The sequence below is a fragment of the Lissotriton vulgaris genome, chromosome 12 (genome assembly GCF_964263255.1).
Source record: "Lissotriton vulgaris chromosome 12, aLisVul1.2, whole genome shotgun sequence".
NCBI lineage: Eukaryota > Metazoa > Chordata > Amphibia > Caudata > Salamandridae > Lissotriton > Lissotriton vulgaris.
In genome coordinates, this window is record NC_141700.1 from 128,717,297 (window position 1) to 128,738,151 (window position 20,855).

General features: G+C 43.3%; 1 protein-coding gene across 4 annotated transcripts in view; it reads left to right on the forward strand.

The window, feature by feature from the left end:
• GATAD2B (GATA zinc finger domain containing 2B) overlaps positions 1–20,855 on the forward strand; it is a 283,029-nt gene that overhangs the window by 49,795 nt on the left and 212,379 nt on the right. Inside the window, exon 1 of one of the 4 annotated variants that reach the window (XM_086947555.1) lies at positions 8,472–8,494. The exons of the other annotated variants lie outside the window; for them this stretch is intronic. The gene's annotated coding sequence lies outside the window, so the exon portion shown is untranslated. Of the gene's footprint in view, positions 1–8,471; positions 8,495–20,855 lie in introns of those variants that run through there. 4 annotated transcript variants of the gene reach the window in all.

Consider the following 20,855-nt stretch of genomic DNA (forward strand, 5'->3'; position numbering starts at 1 on the left):
ATGAGGTAGAAGAAGCGTTGAAAGGCCTAAAGAGAGGTAAAGCAGCAGGGCCGGACGCTCTTCCTAATGAATTATATATCAAACTAAGTGAGGTCTTGGCTCTCCCACTCACAAACCTGTTAAACAAAATCTACTTAGAGAAGGGGACACTTCCTGACTCCTGGAATGACGCTACGATAAGCATCTTGTTAAAACCTGGTAAAAACCCTGCGAAATGTGAATCTTATCATCCCATAAGCCTACTCAATTGTGATTATAAAATCTTCACACAAATTCTAGCAAAAAGGCTAGGGAAAATTGCAGGAAATTTGATAAAAGAAGATCAGAAAGGGTTTGTAAGGGGCAGGCAATTGCAAGATCTAACACAGGAGCTTATTTGGTCAATAGACCTAGCGGTTAGTGAAAAAACACCTCTGACTATAATAACACTGGACGCGGCCAAAGCGTTTGATAGAGTGAATTGGGCATTCCTGAATGAAACATTAAAAAAATATAATCTGGGAGAAAATTTTCAAGGAGCAATTAAAGAACTTTATCGAGCTCCGTAAGCCAAGGTCCTAATAAATGGGCATTTAACAGAGAACATATTTATATATAGAGGGACTCTACAGTGATGCCCCTTAACCCCACTTCTTTTTAATTTATATATTGAGCCGCTGGCAAACAGGCTCAAATCTCACCCCAAAATAACTTCTTTTAAGTATCATGGATGGGAAAAAAATAGCTTTGTATGCAGATGATCTGATGATCTTTACTGACAATTATGCAGGATCCATCAAAGCGATAGACACCCTAGACAAATTTGGGAGGGTATCCGGTTATCAAACTAATCAATCAAAAGCGGAGATTATGAGCTGGAATACCCAAGTAAATAATAGCTATACCAGGGAAAAAATTAGATACTTAGGAATAGACCTGATTAAAAATCTAGATAAGATAACCAAGACAAACCTGGATAGGATAACTGCTGAAGTGAGAAAACTGTTAAAAGCATGGGGAGGCCTCCCTCTGACCTTTCTCGGTAGATCTGATATAATCAAAATGTCTATCCTACCAAAATTTACATTTATATTTAGTGCAATACCATTAGAATTCAAGAGGCAATCCCTGAAGAAAATTCAAGGAGAACTAGCAAGCTTTCTCTGGGCGTCAAAAAGTACACGAATAGCCTGGGGGAAACTGAGAAGATGAAAACCAGAAGGAGGAATTTCTAGTCCGGATCTATTGGAATATTATAGGGCCTTTCAATTCAAGCATACGAGGATCCTACTGAGTAACCATGATCTGTACCCGGAACACCTTAAAGCGATGACTGAAAATACTGGTCACTTCCTGTATAAATTTGGTCACCCAAAGTACTTCAAAAAAGTGAAACTGAAGGCTTTGAGATGAGCAGCAAATCTCTGGTATCAGATATGGAGTATTCTGAATATACTATATTACAGTGAGTTCGCGCCAATATGGGATTCGCCAGGAGCCCAGAATGTCTCAAAGATAAGCTGGCAAAACCACTGAAAACATCAGACTTTCAAGTATGGGGTCAATTAATGGTTGATAACACCATAGTAAACTGGGAAATTCTGTCTACAAATACAAACGCATCCCTTTCAAAGTTCAAATTCTATCAGCTCACTAGTTGGGCAAAAACATTGAAGGAGAAAAACAGCAGAAATAAGACCATAGAAACAACCATGATAAAGAATTCCCCTATGAAAAAAGAAATAGCATTCTGGTACTGGGCACTTATCGAGGCTGGGGAGGAGGATTTCTTGATTCCAGAAGCGACCTGGGGGAAAGATCTGCCGTCACTGGATCTCCAAAATCTGTGGCAAGTATCTATGAACAAATGCTGGTCCATTGTGAAATCTGCTACCCTAAGGAGAAATCATCTCTTTACCACCCACAGAGCCTACTGGACTCGAAGCGATTATCTAAATTTGGTGGACCAAACAGGAAAGCGTGCCCCAAATGTGGTTTATAATAATAATAATGATAATAATAATAATAGGGGTATTTGTAGAGCGCTGAGTTACGCGCAACGGCGTGTCCCCGCGCTAGGATGAGAGAGGCAGAAGCTGAGAGTGTAGCTGGAGAGCAAACGGTCATCTGACAAACAGGTAAGTTTTTAATTTCGCACGGAATCTAATTTCTACTGGTTCCAGGCGTAACTCCATCGGAAGTTTATTCCAATGTTTAGCCGCTAGGTGCCTGAACGATCGGCCTCCCATGCGGGCTTTCTTCACCTTGGGGATTCTCAGCAGTCCCCCACCCGCAGATCTTAACACACGGGTGGGTTCGTAGGATTCAATCAAGCTCTGCAATGGTCGAGGTGCCCTGCCATTCAAGATCCGATGGCAGGTGCAGAGAGCCTTGTACTCTACTCTGCTCCTCACTGGGAACCAGTGCAGCTTCTGCAAGGCCTCCCTCGAAGACGCCCTTTTGGGCAGCCTGAGAATCAAACGTTCTGCCGCGTTCTGCAGCACTTGAAGGCGACCAAAACTCTTCCCAGGTGCCCCCAGATACAGCAAGTTCGCATAATCTAGTCTTGCGGTCACTAATGCGTGTACCAGGGTTTTTCGGGCCTCCATGGGCAGTAGTTCCAGGACTTTCCTCAGTTTTTTCAAAACTCCGAAGCACAAGCCCACCACCCGGTTAATTTGGGGGCCGAAGGTAAGGCCCGCATCAAACCAAACCCCCAGGTTTTTTGCCTCCTGACAGGGGGTGGGGGTCGGCCCTAAACAGGGTGGTCACCAGGCCGACGACCAAGCAGACTGGTCTCTCCCCACCACAAGCACCTCTATCTTGCTGCCGTTCAGTTTCAGACAATTCATAGCCATCCAGTCGGCCAGATCTTTCATGCACAACCGGAAGCCATCTGCAGCAAGACAGGGCGCCTGCGACAGGGAGATGACCAGCTGCGTATCATCGGCATAAGATACCATTTGGAGGCCATAGCTCGAGGGCAGATGATGTGCACATGTTTTGCCAGTGCCCCCAGCTCGATGGCTTCTGGCAGGAAGTGAGTAAAATCATAGAAACGGTACTGAGAAGACCAATTAAACGAAGTATGGATCTCGTCATTTTTGGGATCAGCAGGCAAGAGGGGGCAACAAATTTAGCAAAAAAGGAAGAGAATCTCTTGTTCATGTTGATCGTGCTTGCACGTAGGGAACTTTGTATTAAGTGGATAAGACCGGTTCCCCCCACATACTTGGAATGGGTGGCCTCTATAAATAGAATAAACATGTGAGACAGAAAAGGGAAACCCAGCAGGAAGTATAACTATTGGGAGATTTGGGAGGACTCCCAGTTTGCAAATTAAAAACTGGTTACTTTGTATACAATCATGCTATGCCCATATAATTCCAATGATTATGCAATGGCAATAAATATACAAGCAAAATGCTTGTGTGAGTGGCCAGGGTGGTCAGATCCCCCAGTCTGAGTAAGATTTATTGAAAGTGTTAAGGACGTAAGGGGACCCTACTCTGAAAACACGCATAGTGAGACTCCCCAAATGCAAGGGTTGTGAAGGAATAGAAAGCAGAGAAGCGGGTCGCTGATAACTCCAAATGCACACTATTGCAGAATGAGAAAAAAAAAAAGTCAGTATTTGGTAGCCGAACTCTTTAAATTGATAATTGCTGCTATTTCGGCGTCCTGTAATGTGTGTCTTTTGCTAAACTCTTGGTTGTGTCTTGAAAAAGATCATGTGCTGTAAAATTACATTCGATAAAAAGATAGATTGTGTCTGGGGTGCGCCATGGGATGTCTCATAGATTTGGTTTTCTGTGATAGCAAGGTTTTTGAAGGTGGCTGGACCGTGAGACTGTGCTGGTGTAACAGTGTGTTATTAATGGGGCTCCCATCTAGAGTTGAGTGACAATATTGCCCCATTTAAATATTTTAAGATGGAGGTCTGTTTCTGATAATAGTTAATAGCAAAAGCCATCGCAAAAGGATGATCAGCACACACTTGTTTCCAAGCAAAAGTAAATTTACTGAAATTACTATTATCATGAAGCAAAGTTCAAGAAATGTCATGGAGATGTATTCCAGAATTTATTTGATAATCCTTTATTCACTTTTTATTTTATTCTTCACAGTGTACATACACTTTCCTGGACTTTGCTTCATGATAATAATTTCAATAAATGTACTTTTGCTTGGAAACAAGTGTGTGCCTATCATCCTTTTGCGATTGTTTATGTGAATTTGTTCACTTTTGGGAAATTAGGAAGTCTTTTTTTCTTGTTATCGTTACACGACATATAATAAGTTCCCACTTTTATAGCTAGTGCTGTATTGGGTCTAAGGCCTCCTTGTAAATTGTTTAATAGCAAAAGCCATTTTACCTCCGCATATTGGGAAATGGTTTTGGCCAGGTACGATAGGATACATTTTGCACACTTTTGGTAGTAGTGGTTAGATTTTATTCAGTTGTTTGTGGCTCTTGTTTTTTTTCTCCATATTTGTTATTGGTATTTTGCAGGAAGACATACATGAGAGAGTAAAACATACAAAATTTGGTATCACATTTTGACCAATCCGGGAAAAGGACCTACCCTCTAAAGTGTCCTAGCATGTTCGAATAAAGAAGAAAAAAATCATTGCAGTGAACAAACAACAAAGCCAAATTCAAAGGCTTGTCTGAGACTGTAATCCCCCTACCCAAACCCTCCCACCCAGCTTCCATACGTATGGTTTATGAATCAAATCCTGTGGAACCACTACTGTTCAGTTCATCAGTTGGTTGTTACCCTGTAGTGATATGGGATGAAGAGAATTCAATCATAGTGGATCGAGGCCGTTTCTTCAATTAGACCCCTGTCAACCGCATGGTCCAGCCGGGCCTCTTCAGGGGCCTCTAAGCAGTGGGTTGTGTCTCTTATTACTTTAAGAGTATTTATGCCTTCTTGGGGGATGGAGATTTGATATTGATGAGTTTGTAGATGTGTGTAAGTATTTTTGATTGGAATATAAACAAGAGGGTAACTGTATTCCTCATGCAAATGTGTAGAAGGATAGATCTCTTTGAAATAGTCACTGACTGCTCAGCAGCTTAGTGGGGAATAAGCGTTCTATTCCAGAAGGTAATCAATCACCCTCTTCCTTCCAAATTATAAATATTTATGTACTTTTATCATGCACATTCTCCTGTGGATTGATACTTTATTCTATCTGTGATGTGGCCTCCATAACAGGATACTGGCATTTACAATACAACACAGCTAACTTTTTTGTCTGCGGTAAACCTGCAAATGTGAGTACGGTTTGGAATTTAGATCTCTGTACCTTTTCAATTTGGAAGTCGAATTTAAAAATAAAAATACCATAAGTGGGTGTAGTTCTTCCTACCTGCTTATTCTACTGTTTGGATTCTTCTGAGAGCGGGTCAGATGACAGCAACCAGTCTCCAAGGTCCCTCTCCAGTGCGGTAGCTTCAGTACTCTCCTTTACATTGTACTTCTTACTCAAACTGCTCTTTCTTAATGCATGGGTGTGACTTGCGATGGCTCTTTGGTAATCATAAGTGGAGTGTAGATGAACTGTATTTTGAACTTTGAATCTTTTGCTTTAGAAACACTTTGAGATGCATCACTATGTGTTTGATATGTCAGTTGCCGGATACTCGCTTGGTCTTCATATGTTCATTTTATATTAAGCCTTTCGCATAGCAATAATTTTCGGATGGCCTGACCGGTGCGATTTGGTAGTCTGGTAGGTTATGCCATCCATGCTGATGTTAAGGCATGTACATCTATAAATTTAGATTCATTTTCAGGTGCCTAGGTACTGGTGTATAATATGTTTGTAGCAGGAAGCTTTATGCAAATGCAGATGTTCATGAACCTACATTTTTTTGGTTCTTAACTTTGAAATACTTCCAATGCCTATTAGGCAGATTGACCAGTACATTACAAGCAGTATAGATATTAAGACTTTTCTGCTAATTTAGTCTTTCACCAGTTTTTGATTCAATATGTTGTGTATCGTAGCGTGCCAAGAAACTATTTGCTATATGGTATGTTTCAAAAGCAATAACATCAGATCATATGTAATCAAATCTAAATCATTCACCTCAAATCATTTTCAGAGGCCTATTTGTGTGTACGATATATACTATTCGCTATAAGCACGTATTGTTAATCCAGATGTTCGTGAAGTTAAGTCTTTCAATTTGAATAACTTTCAGGTGTCTAGACATGTGGGCGTGATACACTAGTTGGTGGAAGCAGGAGAGCAGCCAGAAAATGAAATTTAAAAGAGAGCAAGCGAAAGCCTCGGACAGTGGATCCATACTCCCTGTATTGAAAATGTGTACAAAAAAGTTGGGATTCATCCCACCTCACCCTGTTCTAGTCCAACATTCTTGACCAAGGAAGATGGTGCTCTACAGAGTACTCGTAGAGCATCTTTGCAACCAGCGCTGCTATTTGTCTGGCAGCAAGTCTCCCAGAGGGGAAGGAGCATCACCTTAAGTCCAACCGTTTTGTGTGAGCAGCTGCAGGTTTGCCTAGAAGCCAGTTTGAGTGACTTGTGAGAAAGGGAAAGCGTGTGCCTAGTAATGCTGGAGAATAAACTGCCCTGGAGAAGAAACATAGCGTGTTCCCAGAGTGAGTAGCGCCAGAGAAAGCGGACTAGCCCAGAGAGCGGTCCAAGATGTGAACCATGCTTCAAAGGGATTCACCCAATCTCTTGGTAAGTTTACGTACTGTATCAAGCTTGTACCAGTGTGTGTATCCTGGTTAAGTATGGCAATCCACTGCGGGCCTAAAAGACACTGGTGCTGCCGGCAAGGAGAGGAAAACCACGTTATTGCCGAAGAGATCAACCCTGATTGGCCAGAAGGCAGCAATTTCCCCAAAGAGATCACTGCAAGGTTCTTGAGCTGGAAGCCACAACTGCCACTGCAGAATGCACGACTGCAGTCGCCAAGGTGGGCCACGCTGATGGCTTTGGAGTTGCTGTAGTCTCACCTACCCAGCAAACCTTGTCATGAGTGAGACTCTCGCTATGGTTTCCCTGCCAAATAAGATTCAAGTTTGAGGGCTGGAGTGCAGCCTGTGTCTTCCGCACAGCCTGGACCACTGCAAACAACCAACAGATACACCACCGGGCTTAGGCTGTACTAGGGGAAAATAAACTTGAGGCCCAAGTTGGTCTGACATGCCTGCTTGAGACTGTTTGCAAAAAGAATGATTCAAACATTGGATTGAGTTGCTCATGGAGCCTGTGAAAACTTTTTGAGCCCTCTGTGCTGGAGCCTAATCTTGCTCTGAATCCCTAGATTGTTGGAGATTGTAATAGCGGGATCTCCATCATAATGAGAAGGAAAGTACTTACCGGGGAGGGTGTAGCGCCTCCCTTTTAGAAAACAGAATACAACATCCCTGTACAACGTAACCATCACATTATTTAGTATTACGTACTACCATCATATGAAACTATTCTCTTGTTCCATATATTAGCACTGCTCTGGACAGAAGTTATTGTGAAACGCCTGTGACTGCCCGCCCTCACTACCCTGAGAGTTTAGTACGGTAAAGGAGGTACATGGTCCATTTAGCAGCGCCAGAGTCGGACAGACCGAAGGACACCAGTGACCAACAAACTCAACCATCGCAGTTAGGTCCAGCAGCCCCAGTCTGCGCGTCACTACCTGACCTCGCGTCACTTCCTGCCTGGGATCTGAAGAACCCCAGTCCCGTTTAGTGTGTATGGTGTTCGGGTCGCTGGGAGCTTGTATGGGCAGAGCAGATGTGCGTGACCCCTCCCCCCTCCGGTACGGAAGGCGTTGGGGAGAAATTGAACTTGCCTGGTAGACTCGAGCTGTTCATTTCAGTAATTGACTTTGACACAGAAGCTTACACGCGCTAACGAGTGTCAATAATCTGGTGTAAAAAGCAGGCGAGGAGCAGCCGTGATTTCCGCATCATGTTCCCCGTTATCACCTTTGCTCGGCTGCCACCCGTTCCTTTATCACAGATGAGAAAGTTGATGCGTGGCCTTTTCTCTGCTGGCCCTGGAAGCCGGCTCGGGTCGCCACCTTTGTGAAGGCGAGAGCCCATTTTGAGAAGGAGAGCTTCACAAAGAGAACGATCTGCTCCTTTTCATCCTTCCGAAGAAGGAAAATTCGATCCCTCTGGGACATGGAGGTAAGAATGGCGACTTGTGATTTGCTTACGTGTAGGCCTTCCAGCCAGGAAACGCCCGCCTGAATAAGCAAACGAGGAGTCGCCATGACAACCTCGCATTTTAGCAACCTTCTTAAGCTGTGATTTTTACATGCAAAATGGTGTTTTGTTTGAATTATTTAGCCCCCACCGGAGGGGCGCAAAAGACTTTATAAAGTGTCAAATCTAACACGGATTCACCGAGGTAACTGCGATGGCAAGTCTAAAACGGGAGTTGGAAGTGCCGCAGGAGGAAGGGGGACAGCAACGTTTCCGATCCGTCCTCATACTGGATTCAAGGCTGCCCTCAGATAGAGGTAAAACCCTTAGGGGATCATCACCTCACAGCTTCACTGGTTGAATGAAAGGGAGGGTCGTGTCACGTGCATGGGCTAGGCCTTTACGCCTTGAGGAAGAAGCCGACATTTAATAGACAAATATACGCTCAACTTTGGAGAAAAAAATGCTGTATTGAGTGATTGTTTCTTACGTCTTTAATGCAACCCTGACCTCATCTAAAAGCATTTAGGTAACCAGCATTGGCAAAGCCCATAAATCTCTCCTATGAAAAAGCTCTTGGCTTTGTGAAAGTATTTTAGCAATTTGATACAACACCCTGGCCACTGTTCAGCATGGCTAACATTTAGTGGCACACAGAAGAGTGGCGTGAAGTCGAGTAGAGTGGCGCACAGTGCTGTGCAGTGGCGTAGAGTTAAGAACAGTGTCATGGAGTAAAGTGGAGGGGTTTAGAGTGGCACAGATTGGAGAATCATAGAGTGTCATAGGGTGGAGGATCGTAGAGTGTCATGGAGTGGAGTAGGGTGGCTCACTGGTTAGAGGCGGCAGACCCGAGAGCAGAGGACGGCCCGGGACCAGGGTTCGATTCCCGGCGCGGCAGGTTTCTGGACCAGGGTCAGCGGACTCGATAATTCTCTCGCCTCGGTGCCCACTCTGATCAGCGATCACACTCGGCAACTCTGGGCATTAGCTTGCCTCATCTTCACTAACGGCCCCACCAGACCGCCGGGGATGCCTGGTCTCACCCTGGAGATACCCATTAAGGGACCATCTCTCAGGGAAGCCAGGAAGGGTTTCGCAGCAGTCGAAGCGCCTTGGGACCCTACGGGTAAGTAGTGCGCTATATAAATGCCAATACATTTACATACATACATTTACATAGAGTGGCGTGGATTGGAGGGTCGGAGAGATTGAGGGTCGTAGAGATGTGGGTAGGAGCGTTGAGGGGCGTGGAGTGCCATCTGTAGTTTGAGTGGCATCAAGGGTTGTAGATGGGCGTGGAGTGGAGTAAAGTGTTGTACAGTGGAGGGGTGTAAAGTGTACTAGAGCGGAGGGGTGTAGAGTGGAGTAAACGGGCGTGGAGTGGTGTAGAGTGGAATAAAATGGATTAGATTAAAGTGCATAGAGGGTTATGTAGGGTGGATTGGTGTAGAGTTTAGTGACGTAAAATGGAATAGAGTGACAGAGTGGAGCAACGTAGAGTGGAGATGCATAGAATGTCGGAGTGTAAAGTGTCTTGGAGTGGAGAGGACTGGAGTGGGATAGAGTGCAGTGTTGTAGAGTGGAGTGTCATGGAGTAGAGCGCCACAGAGTGGAGGGGCATAGAGTGACATAGAGTGGAGTAAAGAGGAGTGGCATAGAGTGGATGCATGGTGTGGTAGTATACTGCCATTATAGAAAACACATTTTTAATTGGAATGGTCCATACAGTTTTACTGAATAAACAATGCAGTGCACAAATGATGTGTTGAAAGGGCATCACACAGTGTATTGATTTGTTTTGATCCTATTAAAATATTTGTTTTCAGCACACTTCAGATTTACAACAAATGTGCTTCACTTGGGATTTCCTAATTTTGCTAAATTCTGAAATGCTTGCACAGTCCCTTTACAGCCATTTAACTTTTGTTGTGTGCTAGAAAAAAAATATTTTCCTTTCACACACCTCAGATTGTCAGATAAAGCCTTTCACTTTGAAGTCCGAGAAAGAAAAGTAAATACCAATCTCCATTGAAAGGCAGAGACTGACATTTGACCCCTGGCTTTAAATCCACAGCAAATATGTCCAGTACAAAATTTAAAGCCCTACTTGCAGGAAGTGAGCACTTATGGAAGCACCAAAATGTATTTAGCAATCCAGACTGCTGCGCTGTCTGGCAGGCTTTGATCTAAAAAGGAGTGTCTGAAAAGTACACCAGCAAGGAGTGGACTAGATGGGAGGAAATGACAAAGAACAATGTCCTCTTTTCCCCTCTACTCTCACCTACTCCGCTTGAACCCTAAGGCAGTGCATGGCAATGGTCCTGGGTAGCTTTTAAAATCGTGTATTGCATACCTCCCAACCAGATGGCTAATTTTGGCTTTCTAGCCTTCATCCCCTGAGACGAGTTTCTAATGGATTAGCATGCGGTCTTTACACTCTCCATTCTTCCTCTTTTGAACTACCTTCCTTTGTGGCTCCATCCAAGGCGGGCTTTCTTAACATTTGGAAACATGTGAAGACCCCCCTCTGGCTTTCTTTTTGGCTATGCTTTTTGTCTAGATTAACTATATTGACTGTAATGTTCTATATTTGCTGTTAAGACATGTTTGCCACTTTTTCTTTTACACTCACTCCCCATCATCGTGAACCATCCTAAGCACTAACTTTACAGATCGTACTGAAGATCAGTTGGCAATACTAGGTTATGGCTTCTCTACAATCATTTCAAAATGTCATGGTTCTTCTACCAGAAATACCTTTTCTAATCCAAATCTGACACCCGGTGAGAGGGAAGTAAAGTTATTGAGCATTTACGAGTGGTCCCACCCGGTTTCCCTAAGAAAGCTAGAAGAAAGTATCTGTGCAGATGTAAGCCGGACTTGTCTGCCAATAAGAACGTTGGACAGGGACCCAGTGATTGGCTAGGATGTGGTCATGTACCCAGGCCATTAAGACTGCTTACTGCCCATTATGGTAACCTGTGAACTTGACGATTATGAGTCCTGCCGTACTAGAGCAGGAATGCCACATACATTTTCCCAAGATGAATTAATCAGTGCTCAGGATCGATGAAGAGTGCTCTGAATGGAGAATGTTGCACAAAAATGGTCCTTCTTTTGGCAGGAGCCAGTGGTGATATCAACGTGTTTACTTCCTTGGCTCCAGTAATCATCCAACCACTAATCGCAATTTGGAATGCCTCCCTTCTTTCTGGCCACTTCCCTGCAGGATGGTAACAAGCCACATTGATCCCTCTTCTAAAAAAGCCAGAGGCTGATCCCGCAGTGTACAGTAATTATTGACCCATATTGCTCCTTCCCAAACCAGCAAAGATACTAGAAAAAGTCATGCAGGAACAGCTGGCCGACTATTTGGAGTCCAGTAATCTTCTCCATGATTCACAATCCGGATTTAGATCCGGATATAGTACGGAGACAGCATTATTGGAGGTCACGGAGACCATAAGGAAGAGCGTGGACAGAGGCGAGGTAGCCATGTTGGTACTCCTCGATTTATCCGCGGCTTTCGATACCGTCTCCAACTCCATACTGCTACATAGACTCCATAACATAGGAATACGTGACACTCCTTTGTCCTGGATAAAATCATTCCTAACGGATAGAACACAGCAGGTGTGGTGTCGACCCTTTCTGTCCAAAGACAAAAAACCCCTTTGTTGTGGAGTTCCTCAGGGGTCGGCTCTTAGCCCCCCCTTTTTTTAATGTCTATCTGTCACCTCTGGCAAAGGTTATAGAGGCATATGGAGTCAGAGTGATCTCTTATGCTGACGATACACAGCTAATTTTCTCTTTTAGAGACCACTCTGACTACGGACATGAGAATTTTAAAGCCTGCCTTTCCAACATTGTATCTTGGATGACTCATAACACCTTGAAGCTAAATACCGATAAAACTGAGGTGTTGTTCTTCAACCAAATATCCCCCTTGCAGCCGTCCAAGTGGTGGCCGTCCGGGCTGGACCCTTCCCCATCCCCTGTGAAAGTTGCTCGCAATCTAGGCTTTCAAATTGTTAATGAACTATCTTACAAAACCCAAATTCATAAAGTGACCTCTACATGCTTTGGCAAATTGCATATGATAAAAAAAATCTCCCCTTACCTGCCCATGGACTCTCTGAAGACTATAGTGCATGCCCTCATTACCTCCTATTTAGATTACTCCAATAGCCTATATGTGGGTGCATCTGCATATCTTCTACAATGATTACAGATTGTTCAGAAGGCTGCGGCCAGGTTGATTTGCAAGGTTTCCTACCGCCATTCTATTTCCCCTCACCTGAAGAACCTTCACTGGCTGCCTATATCCTCCCGAATCCAGTTCAAAGCCCTGGTTCTTACCTTCAGGGCTCTGAATGGGAAAGGTCCGGGGTATCTCAGACGAAGGTTGAAGCTAGTCCACTCATCACGAGCTCTCAGATCCAACCACCTCCGTCTCCTGCTCCCCCCGCTTCCAATGAGCTTGAAAAGGTGGTAGAGCTTTTGCAGTGGTTACTTCAAAATTATGGAATTCCCTTCCACTTAATCTTCGACTGATCGAATCAGAATCTCAGTTCAGATGTGAACTGAAGACATGGCTGTTCTCCAGCTGCTAACTTCTAGGTTCTACGTTGCTGCTGTCCTCAGCGCCGGGACACCCCCGTTGGGGGTAGTCGGGCGCTTAATAAATTTCATAAATAAGAAATAACGTGCTCGGTGTAGAAATGGTAGTTATTGATTCAAACAGTGGAGTGCTGTGAAGAAACATTTATCTTTATCTCAAAAAAGGCAATAAGACATACTGACTGTCCAGGGGAAGGAAGCTTGAGAAATAGTGGAAGATCTATAGGTGCTTCTGTAGGTTGGGAGGTGTGATGACTAGGTCAGTGATGTTCCTGGTCAACATTTACCCACCCTTGCTAGCTCAGTGTGTCCCCCACTTATTTCAGAGATTTGTTTGCAGCCTCCAAATTATTGGTTCTGATCCTAGTAAGGCTTTTTCAGCCTTTTATGCTTTAAAGATAAATAAATTAACCACCATTCCTATCAGAGATTGGCATTTACAGTCCTGCAGTATCAGGAAAATATAGCTGCAGGTTCTATATATTATGTTATTAAAATTAAGCTAGAACTCCTTGATGCAGGCCCTCATTTATAATCCTTTTTGTATCCCTTGACATAATTGCTGTGTGTTCTGAATTCTACAAATGTATTCCCTTACATACCAACGTAACCTCCGGTCTTTAGCATAACTAGGTACCCGGTCCAAAAATCCTGAAGTGTAAGGGGTGAATTGTGACTTGCCACATTTCAGATTATGGATGAATCCACCAACTTTCATTCTCTGAATTCAGGAATTCAGGCTGATCTTTAAAAATTCCTAAAAAGCAGCCTATTTGCAGAACAATAACTGCATACTGCTAGACCAAAAACTTTCTTAGTGCAGTGGTTCTTAACCTTTAAACTTCTGTGTGCCTTCGCATAATCATTACTGAAACCTAAGTCCCCCCCCCCCCCCAAACTATTAATGGAATCCATAGACCTCCCACTGAGTCATTACTGGAAGCCTGGGACCCCGGCATATGCCTTTTTGACGATTTTACCTACAAAACAATACACACAAAAAGTACAGAAACCATCAAACAAATGCATAAATGATTATATATTTTAATTCATAAATATAAAACAATCTGAATTTTAATGGGAAGGTTGGAGTTTTTCTAAATTCAATTTTTGCAACTTATCACCAAACTATATTTTTGTACTTGCACTATGCCCACAAATGAATCTGAAGATACTAAGTTAATTTTAGTCTCCAATTTCAAATTCCTATACATTTACAGGATGTTTTGAAAGTTTAGCTTTTTAAATTTTGCTTCTTCATTTATTACGCTTTAATATAGTCTTAGAACCCGACCTAGCGGGCTCTATTAGCCATTAAAGGCCTGCTCCAGCATTATAGGCCCGAGCCGAAGGGCCAATAGTTTTTGCAGTTAGTCGCTTCTTATTTTTCTTTTGGTTAATCGTCAGAAGTTTTTAACCTAGGTTGCAAAGGCTGTTACCATCAGAATTGAATATTCGTGATCGTGAAAATGTTGGCCACTGGAACAAATGAACTGTGTTTGTCCATATGATTATATTTTAATACATTTTTAAGTGGCGTTGCTTCTGATTGGAATGTTATTTAATTAGAAGCTCATCTGTTTTAACGTTTTATTCCTGTTTTTTTTTTACAGTTCATTTTTATATGTAATCTAAGAACTCTATTCTTTTGTTTTAGACTGTAAAATGATGGATTCTTTTGTATACTTTTGATGATTTAAAGCAAAACAACCGAATAAAGTTATTCTACTAATAATAGAGGCTTGAACACATTATTAGACTATATTATCTTTAAACAGTTTTCAAACCAGGGTTGTATGACTATTGCAAACAGGCTTCTTCTGTTTTTTTTCCTGATGGGCAAAGTTTACTTGGGCTAAAAGCAGAATAAAGAGCAAAAGAATGGAAAATTAAATAAATACAGTTTTCAGTAGCTAAGTCTTCGGAAAGTGTATCAGACCCATAAATAGGCCATTAAACTTGTGATATGGCCAATGCCCTTGTGGAGCAGTCCTCTAATCTTTGGACTAGTCACTAGACCATCTTCTCTAGTAAATAATTAAGTCTTTCAATTTAAAGTACCAAACTCACAAAGACAGGCAAAAAGAAAGTAGGAAGGGTCTGGCTCCACCTCCATCTTCTATTCCAGCAAGTGACAAAATAGTGTGCATTCCAAGGAAAGAAAGCTTACCAGAAATATTGACTTTTTTGGATTGTCACAGCCTCAGAGTGCATGTTTTTAACCTGAAAAAACTGTGAACGTTATTACAGAGTTATAGTCTTTCTACCCCTAGATGTGACTAGGAGTTTTTTTTATCTTGTCATAAGGCAAGCTGACTACCTTTAAAACCAGCTACAGTTTATTAAGGATCTGGTGTAGATGACAGCTGAGCCATAAATTAAATTGTCTATGTACATTGGCACACCTGGGTGCACCCCCCCCCCCCCCCCGAACTCATCAGGATATTCTGGTGTAAGTGTTGGATTGGCCTTTTGATAGGGCATCTTTATCTTCCCTTTATGAAGCCCTGGAGAGGCGTACAGCTCTTGTGATGAAGGTCAAGTCTTTGAATGTGATTTGTGTGCCAGCAGACAGGCCTTCTTTTGTTCTTCATGAGCTGTGAAAGCATTCAGGTTAGATATCTATGTGTGCATTTATCTCAAATGAAAGATTATACATCATTCAAGAAGCCTACGGTATGTACCAAGCCAAAGCTTTTAGAGTTAAGACTGGTGGCATGTCAATGGATGGTAATTACTTGGATCAAATGAGTTCTCAGTTTAGTCAAGGATGGGTACACCTTGAACCCATTTTTAGGCGTTCCTTCATGCCTTAAGAATGCGGAAGTGAGCCCCAGAATACTTGAAGATTTAAGACCTTTTGGAAGCAATCTAAGCAGTTTCAGAGAACAAAGAAAATGTGGGGTATTGCTTCACATGCTTTATTGTTCCCAAGAGGACTAGTGAAATGTTACAACCTCACGACCCAAACAGTTTTCTCCAAGTAAACCCCTTACACGTGGTCACTTTTGCTCAGATCTTGGAGGGCCCTGTGAATGGTCAACTAGTTGACCGATTCGAGTCTTTAAGCCTTTGCCTTCCCTCTCATCTCCTTCAAGGTAGAGTACCCACCAATCTGCTTCTATCCATTGAGCTGTTGAGACCTTCTAAAGTCCCATTCTTCTGTCTCAGCACATACATAATTCTGTTTACATAATTTCTTATCCTCTGAAATTACTCCGCAAATGCTATCAACCATAAACATAGCAAGCCTTAAGAATCCATTGGGTGAGATTGACAATATTAATAGTCCCCTCACGAAGACATTCAGTGTAATATTAGTAACATCCTATATTGGGTGGATCAGTGTCAGAAATACCTTTATGAAGAGCTGCAAAACGCTATCAGGAGAACTCTCTCTAACTGCAAAATAGCGCAATATGTGCAGTTGAGTTTGATACAGTCGGAGAACAATGTTAACTTTTTATCTCAAGCAGGCTAAAGCATTATCAATAAAATCTTCTAGCTAAGCAAGACCTACCAGTATCAGAAAATAATTTACCACAGTTCCTAAATTGACAGCGATTACAAAGTAAATTTGTTTTATTTTCTTTAACTATATAAATAGAGGTAAGGCAGTTTTCTGTTATTTTATACGTCCTTTGAGGTGCCTGCCAAGGGGTGCAGTGATGAATTGCACATCTGCTCTTTGCAATGAGAGAATGCATTCCATTCGGAATGCATGCTCCCATTGTAAAGAATAGGTATGCAACCAAACAGGGTTCGGTCGCATCGTACTTCTTGGGCTGGAAACAACGACACTAGGTCGTTCTTTTCCCATTCCAAACCGATGTCTGACGGACTCCTGTCCGCCCGATATTGGAATCGGTCCCTAAGTGTGTGGTTTATCTGAATGCTAATAACACTAAACAGAACAGAATGTTTGTTGATTTATTGTTGATTTAATAATCTGATAATGAAAGCATGGATGTATGTGGTTTGAAAGTTGTAATCCATCTCTGTGACGAATATATGATTTTACCACGATTACAAGTTCCACGCATGGCATTACCACGCGAATTTTAGTCCGCAAGTGGCTTTACCACGCTGGAATTTACAACGAAGGATTATACCACTCGTTGAAACGTCCATTAAGCACAAATGACTCTGTAATAAACATAATGAAACTGATAGGCAAAAAAAGTATGTCTAGAGTATGTAGTAACTGCTTAACAACCCAATCGATCGTTTTTTTCAACATTCAAAAACTACAAATTACCTTAGATTTTTAAATTCTTTTTTTTTACTGTGCGCTTAAATATATATATAATTTTAATAAAGATTATTTTCTTACCTGACACCTTCCCGTCTTTCACCAGCAGCCCGTACTTCCATCCACCATGGAAACAAGCGTCAAAACACGTCTACCAAAATTAAAAAAGGACTGCTAGTTTGACGTACACGGCACGTCTTTGGGGGAGGCACTTTCCTTTTACTTCAGTGGTACTGAAGTGCGTTTTTTTAAATTTAATTAACACGCTCCTTTGTTTTTTTTGGGGGGGGAGACTCCCCCAGCCCACGCTGAACGACTGGAAGGAATACCACGTCTCCCCCCCAGCCCACGCAGAACGTACTTGCGTGGTAAAGACGGTTGTCGAAGGCACCCACGTTGAAAAGACGTTTGCGTGGTAAGTGACCCGTGGTAAACGTGATTAGTGGAAATGCCTTTGTAGTAAATGATGTTTCCCCTCTGTGACAGGATCAAGTCCCATGCCTGATTATATAGTTGCAAAAACAACAGTTGATGGACAGAATGATGCAGAACAATGTCATACATTCACCCCGGTACAGAGATCTGGGCCTAAATCCATTGTTTATTTGCTCACCACACCACCCCAGTTCAGACATGGCCATATGCAAATCAGCCTTGACCCTGTGCCTCATGGGAACAGTCCAGCCCGAACTGCCAAGCCATGTCTTCCCTGGACCGGAATTAAGCATCCTAGGACCGGTTTCTGGCTATCAGCCGTCAAAAAAACGATGGATTTAGGCCCAGATCTCTGTACTGGGGTGACTCTATGACATTGTTCTGCATTCTGTCCATCAACTGTTGGTTTTGCATTTGTCACCCTGAGTGGGAAGGGTATGCTCAGACGTGAGTCCCGTGCTCTCCACACCACTGGAGTCAAGCTATCCTGGCTGAAGACGGCTGATAGCCAGAAACCGGTCCTAGGATGCTTGATACCGGTCCAGGGAAGACCTGGCTTGGCAGTTCGGGCTGGACTGTTCCCATGAGACACAGGGTCAAGGCTGATTTGCATATGGGCATGTCTGAACTGGGGTGGTGTGGAGTGCAAAAAAACGATGGATTTATGCCCAGATCTCTGTACTGGGGGGAATGTATGACATTGTTCTGCATTCTGTCCATAAACTGTTGGTTTTGATTATATAGTTGGTCATCTGTTCTTACCCTGGAGTAGCACGAAGTGCTGACTATATTAGAGATTAACAGCACCCTTAAGTTTTTGAGTAGGAAAGTATTGTTAATCCCTGCTTTCCTACTCCTCCTCTCTTCAGCCTTCAATACTATTGACCATCAAGCCTTGCTTGGCACAGCAGATTATCGAATTTGTCCTGACAGTGATTGCAGACTGAAATAAATGAATGCGTTCCATGAACCTCCAGGGTATTGTGGTTCTAGAAGCTAGAATTCGACCGAACTGCAGATTTAAAAGGAGTTAAATTAAGTGAACAGCTTGGTCTTCGGATGTTTAAGGAATTCGAGATTTGATTGGCATCTGAGTAAGGGGAAGTTTGATCTTTAGAGTTTGATAGAAATGATATGATCACTGCACTATGCATGCAAAATAACCCATACAGTTAATACTTTAGCAGAGGCTTCTCAAAGATGACGCACGGTCAGTAGGTCAATAACCCTAGACCAGAGTTCTCCGAAGTCAGTCCTGGAGGGCCGGATCCATGCCTGATTTTTAAGATACCTACATTTATATGTGGATATGCTGAAAATCTGGCATGGATCTTGCCTTCCAGGACCGACTTTGGAGAACCCTGACCTAGACTGTTGAAAGACGGGGCCAGAGCAATTAATAGTTGGTAGCAGGTGCAAGATATTTGGATATTCTATGGGCAACTCGAAAAAGTGGTTGAAAATGTGCTGCCAATCATTTAAACCAAGAATCGGACTTGCAGCAGAATTTTGCATTAGCTGGAGTTTAAATATCTTGTGCTTGCAGAGACCCAAGTACCGAGAATTGCTATAATCGAGATGGGATAAGTCCTCATCTGTATCACAGTTTTGTGGCAGCTTAAAAGAAAAAGAGGGTGCAGTTTCCTGTATGTTTTGTAACAAAGAAAGCAACTAGAGCCAATAGATCTCACTGATGCAAGAGCTGTTCACTTTGACCGTGTCTTTTAGCCAGGTTGTACAGCAGTGTGGCTGTGGAGAATGGCTAAATGTTCAAAAATAATCACAGTGGTGCACCCAATGCTGGCTGTGTCATAGTGCTTTTATTTCTTTGTCAAAGTCTTTTTATTGCATTTTCAAAAAAAGCACAGACAATTATACAACTTGTGGGGCTCAACATAGTCTTGCCACATGCGAGAGCATTAGATAGTTCGAGTTATAACACATCTTCTCCCCAAGTTCTCGGCAAAACCTCTACTAGAATCCGGTGCTACTTCACCCCCATTAATAGCTTACATATGTCACATATTGACCCCATGTCACACAAAGCACCTTTGAATATATTGACGAGAACCAACAAAATCAAGAAAAAGAAAACAAACAAACATTTCCGTGGTAATTAATAGCTGCATTGATCTTGGGAGAGCGTGAAGTGGGGAAAGCTTAACCGGGGAGAAGGTCGGGAGATCTCCCATCCGGAGATGGGGGGGTGGGGAGACCCACACAAGCGAGAAGGGGCCAGCATCCTGAGACCCGCAACCACCCTGGAGGTGTGGGGGCGCCACAGGGGTTGGGTGCTCTAGGTTTGGAAGAGATGTAGTCTAAGACCACAGGCACAAAGTGGCAGACCCTCCAAGAGATACCCCACCAAGGGACTCCAAATATAGTTAAACCCTTTACAGGAATTCGTCGTCATGTCAGACATCCGTTCCAGGCCCAGCACCTGCCACAGCTGCGCATACCATTGAGTCAAGGAGGGGGCCTCTGCTTAATTCCAGGCAGCAGCCACTGCCATTTTGGCCGCCCCAAACATAGCCACATAATGGAACGATCTCCCATGGTTTGGTGCTTCAAGTTAGGTACCCGTAGCCCAAGTAGGACGTGCTATAGAGTCCGAGATTGGATAGCCAAAAATCTGTCTGATTTGGGAGAGGAGCTCCTTCCAAAGGGGCTGGATTGCAGGGCAGTCCTTCCATATGTGATGGAAGTCCCCCAGCAGCCCACAACCCCGCCAATACCGGTCTGACGTGTTGGGAGAAAACGGTATGTAGCTTTTGGGGGTAGAGATACCAGTCATACATGATCTTGTAATGGGATTCCCTTAGAAACATAGAGTGATTGTATTTAGAGATGTATATGGGGTCTGTAGGATGCCGTCCCAAAAAGCTATATGGGGCGGGGGTTGAGAGGCACCCGCTGACAGTAGTAGAGAATTGAAAAATGAGATGCATCCTATAGCCGTACCACTTGCCTGAACGAATCTCTCTATAGGACACAGGTCCCTGGTTGCATCCAATCCCATCCTAGGCTGTTGCCCCCAGTGGTCCAACTGGAAGATATGAAATTCCTCTGTGGGAGGGAGACGAAAAGCGGAACACAGTTCGCAAAAGAGTGCAGTTGCCCATGAGCAAACGTATCTGACAGCATTAGGCAGCCACCCTCCCTCCCTCCATTTATCAAAGGGGGCCTCCAGTAAGGTAGGGGGGAAGGCAGGATTAAAATGAAGAGGGGTGTAGGGGGATGGGAAGTCATCAAAGGCAAGGATTTGGTGACAATATTCCAGTCTTTAAGAGTAGTAGCTGTAGGTATGCTAAGATCGACATTCCTTGGTCGGTCCTGTTTCGGTTTCCAAGGAAGGTCCCATATGATTCTCC